A 16,430-nucleotide genomic window follows, 5' to 3' on the forward strand; every position below is an offset into this window, starting at 1 on the left:
AAATAAGACAAAGACTTCCTTTTAATGTTAAAACTACCAAGTCTGTCAAACTGACAGACTTCGGATTTGTTTCTTTTAGAATAACTAAAAGCGTATATTTGCTTTTGTCAAAATTTTTAATTTATATTATAAATATATATTATAATATATAAAAATTTAGACAGAGCGAATAAATTATTGGTAACTTTGATTTTATTTATCTGAAAAGTGTGTGAAAAGTTTCTTTCATTTTATAAGGAAATAATAGACGCACAACATTGTTTTATATTATTTTATTGAATTACGTTTTTTTAAATAAATGTTACCTTTTTTTATTATAACCAAAGCACATGTTTCTTTGCTGGTTTTCCCAAAGTGGTATCGTACACAAACATGTCATTATCATGGAATAATTATAAAATTTTATCAAAAGTATATGTGGTAGTTTTATGGAAATTTCCTTCTTTCTACCTAATCATTAAGTGTTTTAAACCAACAACATTAATCGTTGACCTAAAATTTTATAACATTAATAATTTTGTCTTACTTTTACTTATACGTTATGCGGCTACAATTTATGGAGAAATAATAAACGATAATCCTTGGAATATTGTTAAACACAGCATGTACATCAATTGTAAATAATTTACTAGTTAACACGAACGTAACCAGCAAATGACAAAGGTTTAGCATTAAATGCAGTCTCGAAATGTCAATATGAAGCTGAGACGAACGTTGCATAGTATCGAAAGAACTTGAGAAAGATCTTGCACGGATTGAATTTCCTCTTCTTTTTTGAAGTTGGAGGTAAGGTCAGAAACCGGGGATTCCGTGGAGATTGGGGTCGAGGAGGGGCCAAGTTGATTCTTAAATCATCGAACAAGAGTCGTACTCCTCGCTCTCGAACAACAAGCTACCTCGAGATTCCAGTCTCTCTTTCCCTTTTTAGCTGCTCTTTCATTACTCCATCCCACTCGTTGTCGACCAGCTGTATATATATACTGTTGACAGAAGGCAGAAATAGCCCTGAACGACTTAGTCCAACCAGGAGGTTCTTCTTCAACTACAGACTAATAGGTATGCAATAAAATATTTGAAAGGAGTGCGCAGTAATTTAACACATTGCTAGACTGCAGATTTTTATGCAAATTCATACTTTCCGGAATATAGGTAAAAAGGTAGAAAAACATGCTTTGCCTACCAAATGTTATAAAAAGCGCTTTACTTTGGATAATTCATATATTTTATTTTATCTTATGAGCGTTCTATGCAATTTTCCACGTTCAAATTTCCTATAAATACGTGAAAATCAGCAGTGTGTTTATTACTTATCGAATTATAGCTTATAATCGTACTAAAAAGTGTAAAGAAAAATTTTTCAACTAAAGCATAATATATGTAATACAACGCATGGCGAGTACAAAACGAATTGCACGTGAGAAGTATGCGAGAAGGCTCACAGCTGGGCCTTATGAGGGTGCGACCGCCGGTCACTGGCGGAAAAAGCAAACACAATTTTTCAACAAAAATTAATCTCGCTTAATCATCTTCTTCGCATGCTCATTCATCCACGAAATAATTCCTTAGAAATTCTGCTGGTAAATCAGCTGAAATTTGGAATCGACCACATGCAAAGTATCGAAAGATCGTCGTTGGCTATTATTTTTACGTAACAACGATCCAGAGGTGCTTCAAATTTGCTCGATTTCAAATTTCAATTGATTTTTCAGCAGAATTTCTGAAGAATTATTATGTCTACAATGAATGATTATTCTGTAGCTGGATCGGAATTTGGAAAAGATGAAAATTAAGCGTAACGCATGCGTAAACTTGGCCACTGTCCGATTTTTCATCCTTGCACTCGTTCTTTTCAACTTCCTCATCGCATTTCGGATAAATCCTAGTAACATCTGTGGTCCCTTGAGAGACGCTCCTAACGCCGGATATATTCGGCATCCACATACAATGCGATAAAATTGTTTGTTCTTTGTGACTGCAAGTGCGGATTACATTTAAGACTTTATTATTTATACGGGGGCATTCTACTATAGAGCCCGAACATAAAGACTGTGGTAAATCAGGAAGTATAATGTCTCTCCTAGAACCACATTTAGGTAGAGGCCACACCCTTTACGTCGACAATTGGTACACGAACCCCGCATTATTTGGCATATTACATAAAAATCCGACAAATGCGTGTGGCAAAAATTACAGAAAGGAGCAGCGCGCTTTCGTACGTGTGCAAATATGTTAGCCATAAAATGCACGATAAAAAAGAGGTTTTCATGATTTCAACAATACATACAGAGAAATTTGTGGATGTACCAAAACACTGTAGTACACACGAAATTTTACAGGAACTATCTTGTGTACACGACTATAATAAATTGATGGGTGCTGTAAACAGGACCGACCGAATTTTAAAGAAATATCAGAAAGAAAGAAGTCGTCATTCTATTACACCTAAAAATAATCACTCATCAAGATTCAACGGAAGACATTTTCCTCCACTTTACGAAGCTACAGGAAAAAATAGATTACGAAGGTGTGTGCGAAAAACGATCGAGAATCTCGTTATCAATATCAAGAATGTGATGTTGGGTTGTGCGTGTTTCCATGTTTCAAAATTTAAATATTAAATTATTAATCAATATGCAGGGTGATTGGTAACTGGCGGTACAAGCGGAAAAGAGGTGATTCTACGCGAAAAAAGAAGTCGAAAATATAGAATAAAATTTTTTTTTTTTATTTTCAGCGAAAATTCAAAGTCGATTTTCTCGAAAACAAGGCCTCAAACGAAAAATTTTTATTTTATATTTTCGACTTCTTTTTCGCGTAGAATCACCCCCTTTCCGCTTGTACCACCAGTTACCAACCACCCTGTATATTATCCTTTCACTATTTTCAATCGTTACTCAGATCCTTTATACCCATTAAATAAGTTTATATCTTTTATGTAGAAATGATGAGTACATTGTTTTAAAGAAAAGTCCCTATTCTTTCGAGATAGACTGTCCACGTGTAATGTGTACACTTCCGGCGTGGGGTGCAGTTCAATTGCGGACCGAACCGCCGTAGCGGAAGGGTTAATCGTGCAGGAATTTTTCGTTCGCAAGGAGGTCGAAAAATGGTCATTCTTCCTCCTTTATAATAAAACATTCGGGAAAATTTTTTGATCTGCGGACTATCTAGTTTGTACGATACAGATCAGATAAGAAAGTTTCTTCTAAACACGTAAAAAGGTTATCGTCTCTAGCTTAAACAGCGATATTTAAGTAATTTTTATGAAAACTAGTTCATCGTTGCTTAAAATAACTGCGTATCAACCGTCTCATTGATTATCAAACGCAGTATCAACACGGTTATTATAGCCGCCACGCAATTGATACCAATTACTGAGCGTCGACTTTGGACAGCGCTAATAGGCTTATTATGTGGATGCTAACTATAGTCGATATTTGTATCCGCAGATCCTCGTATGGATATCGATTATAGTCGGCATTAGGAATGAAAAGGTTAAATACCTAAAAGAGAAGATTTCGTGTCCTCACTTTCGTTGCGCTTTCAGCGTATTGTGTTCTTGGAAGTAGAATAGGATGTACGCCGAAGTGATCGTGTGGACAACCCCTGTGAAATATTTCAGAGAATGCGTGATCTCACGCGGGAGCCGTTAGGTTGGTCGTCGTATGGAAGCTCCGCGTTTTATGACAGTATCTGAGTGCTGGCACATAGATGAGCGAAGCTCTAAAATTCTATTTCTTGAATGTAACGATTGTTCTTGATCGTGGCATAAAATAGCATAATAGCATTCTCCGAGGTTCGTGTTATAACCAGAAATTCAAAATAACAGTTGTTTTAAACATTTTTTTGAAGAAAGTCAATGACTAAAACTTCATTTTTACTTAAATGGAAGCCGATTATTAATAAGTATCAGAGAAATTTCTGAAAAAATGAAATAATTAAAAAATGTTAATTTTTTATTATTCTCAACACGAATAACCGTTATCAAGGATTCAAATTTTTTTGACTACTGCTAACCGTTACTAATTTTTTTTTGGGTACCAATAACCACTACCGATGGGCCGAATCTTATTCTGGTTACCGTTAACTGATATCGACGCGAAAAAATTTTTCTGGCCACTTTCGATCAGTGTTTATTGTTATTAACATTACTGATAATTAGTATATTAATAGAAATGTTAATAAAAATATCGTATTATAATATCTTTTATCCTACACTTTGTTTCATGTATTTTCATGCTGCTTCTTCTTGTTGATTAATAAGATATTTATAAGTTTTGTAATTTATTCTTTATATTGTCAGTGAATATGTATTAACCGCCAGTAACGTTAATAAGAAGGGACAACAGTCGAATGTAGGCAGAAAATATTTTTGTCGTCGATAACGGTTATCGGCAATCAAAATAAAATTCGGGTCGTCGATAAAGGTTACTGATAATCAGAATTAGAATTCCGTCATTGATAATGGTTATTCGTAATCAAAAGTTTCTTAATTAAAAGTATTAACTCTTATAAAGTAACAGTAATGTTTTCTGATTATAACACTTAACACAAATATTTCAAATTTATTATAAATATCCAATAACCAATTATTTAAATATTCTCAAATAATTCTAAATAAAACTATATTTAGTAAGTTGTATTTTTTTGTGAGTCGTTGTTTTAATCATCAGCACGTTAACAGTAATTTGTATTTTATCAAAAATTAATATTAATTTTGTCATTTCTCTTTCACGCGTAGGATGTTATTCTACTTAAATGTTATTTACATTGTAAATGTACCGATTAAATGGATCATTTATTTTGAAAGTGGTGAAAGTCCATTTCCTGTAATCTGTCCAAACAGTCAAGGCACCAATAATGAAAAACAAATTGTACAATTTATAATCTTGAAAATGGTGCAAGTACATTCCTGACCCTGAAGAAAGATATTGCTCTAGTTAATAACTATATAATGAATTAATAACTATACAATAGTAACTATTTAATACTCTAGTTAATAACTATATAACTGTATAATGAATTTATATCTATTTAAACATATAGAGACGCGAACAAACCAAATAAATCTTATCAGGATTTTTCAATCAATGGCAACGCAAACGCTTCAATATCTCGAAACAAATGGTCATGGACTTACACCACTTTCAAGGAAAACGTCTCATTAATTGCTAAATAGATTTATTACTTAGCATATCGCAGAATAAGATCGTTTTATCGTTATGAGACAATATTTATAAAATAAATGACAATTAGAATATAGTAAATCGCATTATGTAATGTAGTCTTGAGGTATGTTAATAAAGCGTTTCAATAAAAACAACTGTAAAGATATTTTTGTCATTTGATCTACTCTGCTAGTATCGCACTGTTCTTTTAATCGAACAGAAGTTTGCAGCGACTAACGATGTTTGTTCTAAAAACGTTTCAAAATTACTCGATTACGTAACAAAATAAAATCTTTCATCCTCATGTACGTAAATAATTTACATTCATGTTAAACTATTGTTCAAGAAATAAAAATAGCGTGACTTTAATTATAATTTAACTATAATGGTGCTTTTATTTTAACAATAGAAACAATCTTTCGGGTTTTTCTCTTCGTGTTCCACGTTAATTGTGTCACAAGTTCTTTAAAAAATTATTAACATATCTCCTCTTTTTTGTAAGAATTGCTTTTATCAAATACTGTACTTGAGAGCTGTGCGTCGAAGTAGGGAGAAAACAAGAAAATGAAATAGAAAGGAGGGAAAAGAGAAAGAGTGTGAAATATGCACTCAAGTTAGTCAGAGCAAGTAAATGTCTATGTAAGATAAACAAAAAAATAGTATTACTTATAATACTAATATATAATTATTACTAATAGATGAGCAAAAAATTTAATGGTATTATTTTGTTTACCATTTTCAGTACGATAAAAGTGCTTAATGTAATTTAAATATTATAACAATGATTACAATGCAATAATAACAGCGTTACATGATTATGATTTATGTATAATAATTATCATTTATGATAATAATAATCTAATGTTTTTACGCTATCCTACATATTTGCGCACTTCATCTTTTGAAGTGTTCCAAGAATCACGTAGTTACTTAATTATTTAATTTAATCAATATAAAATTTGCTAAAGGTCTACTATTAATACAATTTTGTCTCATTAATTATGATTCTAGGTACACTTTTTGAGGAACAAGCACTCCAGATTTTAAAGTGATCACTCACACTTGATGTTCTTTCCACGGAAAGAATTCATAGACGTGACTTTGTTAGCTCTTTTACGTAACTTTAACGAAAGTCTAAGAGGTAAGGCTCATGCATGCAACGAATCGGATGTCAATGGCTGTGTCAAAATGCTGTGGTCACGCGTGAAGAAATTGTCATGGAAGTCGTAACCGCGACTTCACCGTGAATTCTCTTACACAAGACTTTCGCTCGTAGTGAGGCATGCACGCGTGAGCGTTGTCACGAAGGCGGAGAGGCGTGCCCACGCGTTTCGCTTCGAAAACCCAACTGCACTCGACAGTTATTTATTCATCCTTATATTACACGGCAGCGCAAGGATCTCCCGAATCCCACGAGACTCTGAATCCACATAAATGCTCATTAGCAACGTGATGGAAGTGTGCCGTATTACGCGCCTCCAATCCACGAGATAACTTTCTTCGAAACTTTTCTGATATTTTTCACCTGTATTACACTATCGCGTGTCGCTCCGTTTATTTGTAATTGACAAAGTCTGTATTTGATATTTTAATACCATACAGTGTTACCAATCACGTTAAAAAGGTGAAACTTGGATAATTATTTAGAATACTGAACACCTCACCAATATTACTGAGTTTAGAATATATTGTCAACAACAGTATATGTATTGAGTAATTTTTCTCTATGCATGTAACCGTCGCTCGATCTTAATTCTCGAGTTACACACGAACATATTTTTAATACTTTTTTTACTTTAATACCTTGTAACGTTATTTAATAATTTGAGATTTGGGTTCGGTAATAAAGAAAAAAGTAATTTCACTTTAAACTTTCTTATATGAAATGCGGCCGAACAAAATAAACAAACAGGCACAAAGTGATTCCTTATGAGAAAAAAATAAGAAGATGTAAATTACTTATTAGTTTTCGAGAAAATCGAATTTGAAAATTTATCAGGTATTCTTGAACATAAGTCGAAAATGTAAAATAACATTTTTTCATAAGTCGCTTTGTTTTCGAGAAAAATAAATTTGAAGATTTATCATAACCTTATTCCACATTTTTCAGTTATTTTCGCACGTAGAATAATCTGCTTCTGACTATTCACTCCTACCTAGTCGGTAACTAGCCAAATTCACGTATAGAAAACAAATTGCGAAAGTCGATTTTCCGGAAAACTAAGCCGCGGACGAAAAAATTGTATTCTATATTTTCTTTTTATTTTTTCAATCTTCTTTTTAATTTTTAAGCAAGCACCTTCTTCTCGCTTGTACATATGACTCGGCCGTATCCTGTACATTATTGCGTTTGGTTCGAGTCAGAAGTTGGAAATATTTCTGGCATCAAATCGTAAAATGCCATTATATGGCACCGATATATCAACTTTCTTATGTATCCAGCATAACGACAAATGCAAATTTCATAACGAGAAATATTTGCTATTGTATCTTGTTACACACTTTTGCAATATTCTGAGTATGTGACCGAGTGTTTGCGTTGTAAAATTCATCCTATGATTTACCGTTAGCTAGTTTTACACAAATTAGAGGTGATTTGTGTAAGGTTTGATGGTCAGATTGATAACGTAAATCAAACCTATTTTGGATCTGACGCAAACTCAAGATAATTCATACCTGTTCCAAATATTGGAATACGATATATAGTAATAAAAGTACTTTTACATATATCTCGAAAGCTATGGGTATAGAGAAATATTATTCGATACGTTGACCTTGATAGCACACTTTAAGCTCATCAAAATTGGCAAAATGTCCCCTATTCTAAGTAAATAATTACCATTTGCTTTATCATACAACAGACTTGAATAAATTTTATTACAAATACAGATAGAGAACAATAGTTTGAAACAATGATTCATTTCAATTATTTTACTACTTTACTTTAAGGATAACATAGGAAACATATATTTGAAATATAAACAATATTTTGTTAAATTATTTCGTAACGTAACACCATTCTCAAACTTACCTTAATTTGAATTATTTCGAATGATACATGTCGGATCTTGCGCACGTGAAACACTATAAAGACATAAATGACGATTGATACGGCAGCATTAGAAATTGTTTGAGATATTTTTCGAGCAAACATTTATTCGTGTACAGAATATCAAATGAAATAAAAAATTATTTCAGTTTGTGGCTAGATAATGATATAATCCGAAGAATAACCTTAAACTTACTTATTCAAATAAATTAAATATTAGTCCACACTGACAGACATTTGTCTGTAGATAGTTTACATGTATTGCCCGCAGACAGTCGATGCCACCAGGCAACGTGCAATAGATACGCATGTAACAAGATGTATATGGCGCATTTTCCGTGGAGAACATTTACGGATTGACACATGTTTTCGCACATGTTTTCGCATAACATATAGTTATTTGCACGCAACATCACATGATAAAAGATGATATAACATGTAAAAAATCATTTTTCTAATATTTTATTAAATAATGCTTAATTTCAGTGTTATATAATTTCGATATTATTAGTATTTAATTACATAGTATAAAAGATTATAATTGAAGCAATACTATTAACATAATTATAAATATACTAGCAATATATTAGTATTATAATACTAACACTAGTAATAATAGATTAATGTTAACATCAGGTTGCAGAATAATGCTGAACAAATGTTTACACGCATGAATACAAAATTATAAGAAAAATACGAAATAACAATGCAGCAGTTTTTTGTTCGATAAAACGTAGGAAATAGAAAATAATAAACATAGGATTGACATATGTATACGAATAACTGAATTTATTACATTCTGAATGTACTATTAACTCTTTAGGTACATTAATTACTGACAGACTAGATACTGATTGGAATCTGATACATATACAGGGTGGTTGGTAACTGGTGGTACAAGCGGAAAGGGCATGATTCTACGCGAAAAAAAAAGTCGAAAATATCGAATAAAAATTTTTCGTTTGAGGCTTTGTTTTCGAGAAAATCGACTTTGAATTTTGACTCGGTACGCGTGCGGTACGCTACAACGGATCTTACTGTAGATCGTTGTCTCGATGGAAAAAATTAAAAAAAAAAGAAAAAATTAAAAAAAGAATTTTTATTCTATTTTCGGCTTCTTTTTTCGCGTAGAATCACCCCTTTTCCGCTTGTTCCACCAGTTACCAATCACCATGTATATTATGTAATAATCGAAGATATTTGAAATAATACCGCTTAATTCAAAACGATAATAGTAACTGTTTGATGACCAGCTGCAGGATTATCTTTATAACTTGTACATTATGTACACAACAGTGTAAACGGAACATATTGCGAATGTGTAGTTATAACTCATACATGATTAACAAGCAAGCAGATTATGAAAAGAGGAAGGATAACCTACTCGTAGACCTATGAAATACTTAAACGTATCCTAACGATGGAGTCGCTAAATTTAGCAAATAGCGTAACATATATAATACATAGAGTTGTTACAGAAGATAATTCCATTATTTGTATTATAGCGTTTATATACTAATTAAATAGATTTAAGTGTATTAAATTTCATATCATTTAGTAGTACTTTCATATGACTACAAAAAATTCAGATTATGAAAATGAAATATATGATCGGCTAAAAAATGCTTCGCTGAAAAATAAGGGTATGCAGGAATACTTTTAGTAGTTACTGTACACATACGTACTTAATCTTGAATTATATCTCTCGCAGGTTTTCCTTTCTCTTTCATACTATTGTCTAAAAAATTCTGATGAATTCATGAATTATTTATTTCTCTATTTATCGTAGGCTTACTTATTTACTGCGTTCACTTTTTAATACAATGCAATTTAAACAACTTAAAACTTTAAATGATGACATCTAATTAATAACCGAATAAATCTATTTCGCAATTTAAAGTGAAACTGAGGTCATTGATTCTTTAACTGGATACTTTTATTATATTTTATCGATCCAAATAGATCGTTAACAATTTTCAATTTTGCATGAACTCATCATCAAGGTCCATTTAAAATGCGCCAAGAAAATGCTATCAAATTGCCTGACAGAGACATTTGTTATGTGCCTAGTTATGCAAGAGGTCAAGTAGTATTTATGTATACGTAAGAATTCGCCTTGGCGCCATTCAACTGGCATGCGCTCAAAATGCCAAAATCCTGAAAATTAGTGTAAAAAGTTGTAATACTGATATCGAGAAAATATATTTCAAAATTTAAATTAGAAACACTTAAGTTTATCATTCTGACTGCTTTTTCATGGTTATTCTTATTCTGTGCACAAGCTGCATAATTTATCTTACAAAAAGAATTTCATTTAAGTAACGCATACTAAGTAGAAAATACCCAAGTAAAATACATACAATAAATGTGTACGATGAAATGCCACATGCAAGCATATTTTCAATAATTCCTAGCAATAATTAAATTATGATCAACAGTAGACAAGGCGCAATTAAAGCGTAAGAAAACAAGTAGTGACTTAGACTCTATAATTAACAAAGAGCATTAAACACATTTAATTGTAAGTTAAGTTGCAAGTTAATTACGTTAATTTACGGACTAAAACTGTAAGGAAAAATGATAGTTTGAATTTATATTTTCTTAAGATCAGTCGTTTTTTATTAATTTGTCGAATATTAATTCACTACTGATTAGTAACACAAACATGTCAATAAAAATTTTCATTTTAAATCTTTCGAGTCTCTGTACCATTTACAATCCCTGTTAAAACTTACTGTGATATATATTTTATTGATCTTGAAGTTTGAAGCGAGAACTGAAAATTTGATCCAAATAATCACTACTTTTTGTATCATTTCCAATTATATAATTACTTATTCTAGCTTATTCACATAATTTGCTTTTTATTCAATCAAATGAAATTCAATACAAATGCATCATTTTCGATATTGTATCTGTCAAAAAAGTTTAAACAATATATTGCATGTAAATTTCATCAAATTCAATCCTTGTACACAATCTATCAAAAACTTTCCTCTTAGTTACATTGAGTGAGTTCTAAATGGGGTGTAGACGATTGTAAAATTGCTTTATTTACGTCAGTAAATAGCCAAAATGATGTACATTAACTTTAAAAATTGATTTGTGACACGAACTAAATTGTATTATATCACGTATACAATGACGCATTACAATATGTCATCAAATTTTAATTGTGTAACATAAAACTAGTATATTGATATTGCATCATATAATATACAATCAAGTTATGTGAATATCTATACACAAAACAGACTACATTAATTTACTTGTGTTAGTCATATCATCTACGATACAGGGATTTTCAATGTTTTGCAATTGACAGTGAAATATAGTAAATGGGCCAGACATAATTTTAGACATCTTAAACCGAGCCAGAAATTTAATTAACTGCATGCGAGAGATGTATTGCAAAGACTAGGCTTGTCAAATTTCTCTGTTTTACTTAATAGTTGAATCATGGAGATTACAAAGAATTCCTTATATTAATTCTTAAGCGGACTTGTCATAAAAATACAACAAAAATTAAATTTATCTAGATTTCATATGCGGCGTAAAACAATTCTTGTTAGAAAAGGAAATAATTCGGTTAAAAATGATCTTATAATTTTACAACCATCTGTGTTATTTATTATGACAAAATTTTTAAATTAATAGCAATTATATTTTCGAAGTAATTATTAAATGGCAGAAATTAAATTAATATTTCATAAAAAAACTTTATTGCAATAAATAAAATAAATAAATAAAAGTTACAACTTTTAACAGATAATGTTCGGATTATCTTTTGTTCATTTCGCTAAATATTTTAGTATTTTAATTCATTTCATATCTAGATAACTAAAAAATATAAATTTCTTATTACAAAGCACGAATATATTTCGACATAAATTTATCTATCATTGACTGTCACCTATACTAGAAATTAAAACATGGATTCTTACGATCTCCAGAAAGATTATAATGTTTTTATGGGTGAGAAGTGGTGAAATCGCTATGGCTATTTTTACTAGTATTAATTTTTTTTATAGAAAATTTTATCACAGATATTTTCAGAATTTATTCGCATCCGTACGACTACATTTAATATTTGATTAGAGGTAGTAATGCTAATTTTTGATTAATAAACGCAACAGATTTAAGGTCAATCAGAGATCATTATACAGACTGTCACGTATACAGCTTATTATATTTATATATCATTAAATGAGCTGTTTCAATTTTAAATTGTTTGAATAGTTTCCTTATACACCTAATAAAACAACGATTCCATCTTCTCTCTAGGACCGACCGTATAGCCGGAAGAAAGTAAGAAAGGAATATGGCGACGCTTCCGCTGAGTCACGTGTCATTCATCGATCGTCGATCGCAGTGATCGATGGCGCAAAAATTCAAAACGCTCGATGAGTGTGGTACAATCATTCTCAACAGGAGTGATAACTTATACTGTAAAAACAACAGGAGAAAAGTGAGAGAATGAAAGGCAAGTAAGTTCGTGGAAGCAAACGTGACCACGACTGTAATTGTTGGTACAATGCGTAGGAGGGCGTACGATACCTTAATCGGAAGCTTATGCCTGAAAGATTACAACGGTGGTGTTCTGTATTGCCGCAAAATCATAGATTCAAGATGCATTCAAGATATTAACAAAAATATACTAATACTATATACGACTACGTACAGAGACGCAATCGACGCGATAGCTCGCTCGCCGCTCCACGATCTATTTGTAGCATATAGTATTGGATTAGGTTTGGATTATTCTTCGTGAAGCGATCGGTTACGCAGAGATGAGTTGATTGCCAGTGTAAAGTGACTGGCGAGCATCGAACGGAGCGGCTATCGCGTCGGTTGCATCTGTGTACGCGGTACATATACACATGTGTGTATAAATATATACAGAAAGCAACGTAGTAAGACCAACATATTTTTGTTAATATCTCGAAAACTATGACTCTTCGGCAATTCGGAACAACATCGTTGCAACCCCTCCAGGCATAAGATTTCGAACTAGGCATCATACGCCCTCGGTGAAATCGTAACTGGCGCGAGAAACTGATGAAGCAGACGAAAGGGACCATAGCAAGAGTGCGGCGTGTTTCGTCACCGATGTTCTGTTTGAGTCGTGCGGTTAGTTGGAGGTTGGAGGCCGAGTGGAGTCGAGTGGAGTGGAACGTAAGCGGAACGCCACAGAAATAGTACAGACTGCGTTGACCGTCGTTCGACGTGCTATTACGCAAGCGGTCGCTCGGTCTGGGCTTGGTTCAGGTGTATGCGGGGATTCCTCGTGGCGCCGCTCGTCTGGCGCACTATTCGCCACACACACGCGTCAATCGGGCATGTTCGTGAACTAGCCGATGACAGACGCGAGTTCTGGCACACTCGAGAAACCTCCTACGGCATCCGGAGAATTCGTCGAGTACGACTCGACCAAGGTAATTGATCGATTTATAATGGGCCGTGCCGGAATTGTATTGGAGAAACGTGGACAGCCAACGATTATCTGGTTTGAAGGAAATTAATACCTTTTCACCTGTTCGTGTGCCATTCGAATCACGTCGCTCCGTTTATAACATTGAATCATCGTATTCAATGAATGAAATCTTGCTATTTCTTTTTCCTTACGGTTGCACTTCACTCGAAATACATTTCTTTACTTCTCATGACGCATGATGCATTTGAAATTCAATTAATGACTATTTAGAGGGAACAGAGGAACTTTTAAGTGTTTATTTTTCCTTTCCTTCCTTCTTATGGATAGAAATATTATTAGTGGCCACCGGTAAGTTATCAAAGTATCAATGAGATAAAATTTACGGAATTTACACGATAAATTTACGGAAAAGCACGGTAATAAATAAATACTTTGCTCTAAAAATTTATTCCAAAGAATTGTTCCTATTGTACAAAAATAACTTTTCTCTCGGAACAAATGTTAAACAAATTTTAGTAACAGACATAATCCTAAGTTAGGAAAACTCGTAATACCTTCTATATCCACCACGTTATTAAATCATAAACGAGTTTTCAAACATAAAACAAGTCTCATCAATATGGATACACTATGGATTTTGTATTTTTAATTAAATTTAGCTTAAAAGTATTACCGATACATTGAAATGTCAATAAAATTTTAATGTTGTTAATACTTATGAAAAAGTTATCGATTCGAAGAGTCGATTCAAAATATACGATTTATTCAGAACTGTCCAATCGACATTCGTCCAAATGCTCGATAAATCGGTCTCAAAATAATATTGTTTAAAAATTTGTCGATTATTGGTAAATTAAAGAATTATAATAAATATATATACCTACACAATATCTCAGTTTTTTCTCACCAAACGATGCTAGCATGTTCTACGGATAAAAGTACGAGACTAACGTTATACAATATAAATATAAGCACACAAACGTTCCGTTAAAAAAAGTACGACAAAAATACGAAAAAGCAACTGACGGATGTTTCGTTCGAAGTTTTAAAGCGGTAGTTTAGCGAAGGTTGACCTCAATAATGCAAAAGCCAAGAAGGATCGGTTCTTTGTGCCTGATATCACCAAGTACTATGCTATTGGACGTTTAATGTTTAACTGTATGAAACTTTAAAGAAAAATATTTTATAAATAAATATTAACACGCGAAGAAATAAGTATGAAGAAATGAAGAAAAATCAGCAAGAAACTTTCATTAACGACACCAAGGTATACACTGCTAATTTGTTTTCCATGCTGTATCGAACGGAGAACCAATTCATTATTTCATATTCGCATCATAACATTTTAATAGACTACAAATTTATAAACATATTTAAACATCTTTACTTACTTTCGCTGGTATGCGATGGAATCGTACGATGAGAGCACACGTATATGAAATAAATAGAAGAAACGATAGTGCATACATTGTATAGTAAAAGGAGAAATTCATCAATGATTAACGAAATTATTTACTATAGATACTTCACTTCAAGCACCCATTCCTACCAATGAAAGGTTGATATTGATGAAAAATTGAATTTACTACTACATAAATTTTGAAGTCATTATGTTTTCTTTTATGTTTTATAGTGTTGTTATAATTTGTTAATGCAATTTTGAACAGATCGAGTTCATATAATGTTTCTTTTTTGTCCCTATTCGTAGAAAATAACGATAAAATGTAGTACAGAAACCTGAAATATTTTATATCAGAAAAACTTCGTACACAAATTATGATTATTCTACAAAATTGAGAATTACTTAACAGTGATTTTTCCACATACCTTTTTATTTAATTTATGAATTGTAACAAGCTTCAGGCATGACGGAGGACATGCTACAAAAGCGGCCAGACGAAGAAGTAACTATATATCATTTTATCAGAATTCGTTTAAAAACCATCTGCAGGAGACTGAGAAAGTACTCAGGGGACTGAGATCTCAACAAAAGTCTCATATAACCAGTGTATTTAAAACTTTTTACTTGAACAAACAAGATAATTTAATATTAGTTTTAGATAGCTCAAGGATTATTTACAAAATTTAAACATCCAACATCAACAGTAATTTGTAATTATCTAGTTTATAAACGAATTAACTAACCACTCTTGATAATTGTTACCGAAACTTGAAAATAAAGACAGAAATAATTAAATTTTAACAACAATCAATTCTTATTAATTATAACTGAACTAGCTAGCAATCTTGACAATTGCCAATTAAACTTAGATACAAGAATCATTGAATTTTTAAAACTAATGAATATTTATTCCTTATGTAAACAAGCTCATCAGCTTGTCAATCTTGCTTCCTTTATTATGAACTAAAATAAATAAATTGTAGACTTTATTTTCTAACGTTCGAGACTACATTACAATTTCACCTAAACAATGAAAGACATTCTATAAGTATCTATGTAATATAAATACAATCAACACACAGTTCCTATCACATTGCACGACAGAGGACTGAGATCAGGGAATTAAATGTTAAAATTTCTCAAGCGAATTATTATACAGTTCTGATATTAAACAGAAAGTTGAATGCCAATATTTACGTTACATTAAATAAAACTTAGCAAAGATGATAAATTTAGAATATAATACGAACCAGCGGACTGAAAAGCTGATTGACTGCAACAGGTGATTGTCAGCGATTCTACAATTTTAGCTAATCAAAAGTGATCACTTGTTACAAAACGTAAGAGATGCACCAAATTCACCCGATTATTTTTTAC

At 32.0% G+C, this 16,430-nt stretch overlaps 1 long non-coding RNA gene across 1 annotated transcript; it reads right to left on the reverse strand.

The window, feature by feature from the left end:
* Window positions 1-257: 257 nt before the first annotated feature.
* Window positions 258-13,895, reverse strand: LOC117232417. The gene is made up of 2 exons (XR_004493126.1): window positions 13,743-13,895; window positions 258-980 (listed from the first exon to the last, which is right to left on the reverse strand). It is a non-coding gene; the product is annotated as an uncharacterized LOC117232417 (long non-coding RNA).
* Between the last annotated feature and the right edge of the window lie 2,535 nt (window positions 13,896-16,430).

The sequence above is a fragment of the Bombus vosnesenskii genome, unplaced genomic scaffold, assembly GCF_011952255.1.
Source record: "Bombus vosnesenskii isolate JDL3184/JDL3185 unplaced genomic scaffold, Bvos_JDL3184-5_v1.1 scf7180000013288, whole genome shotgun sequence".
Classification (NCBI taxonomy): Eukaryota; Metazoa; Arthropoda; class Insecta; order Hymenoptera; family Apidae; genus Bombus; species Bombus vosnesenskii.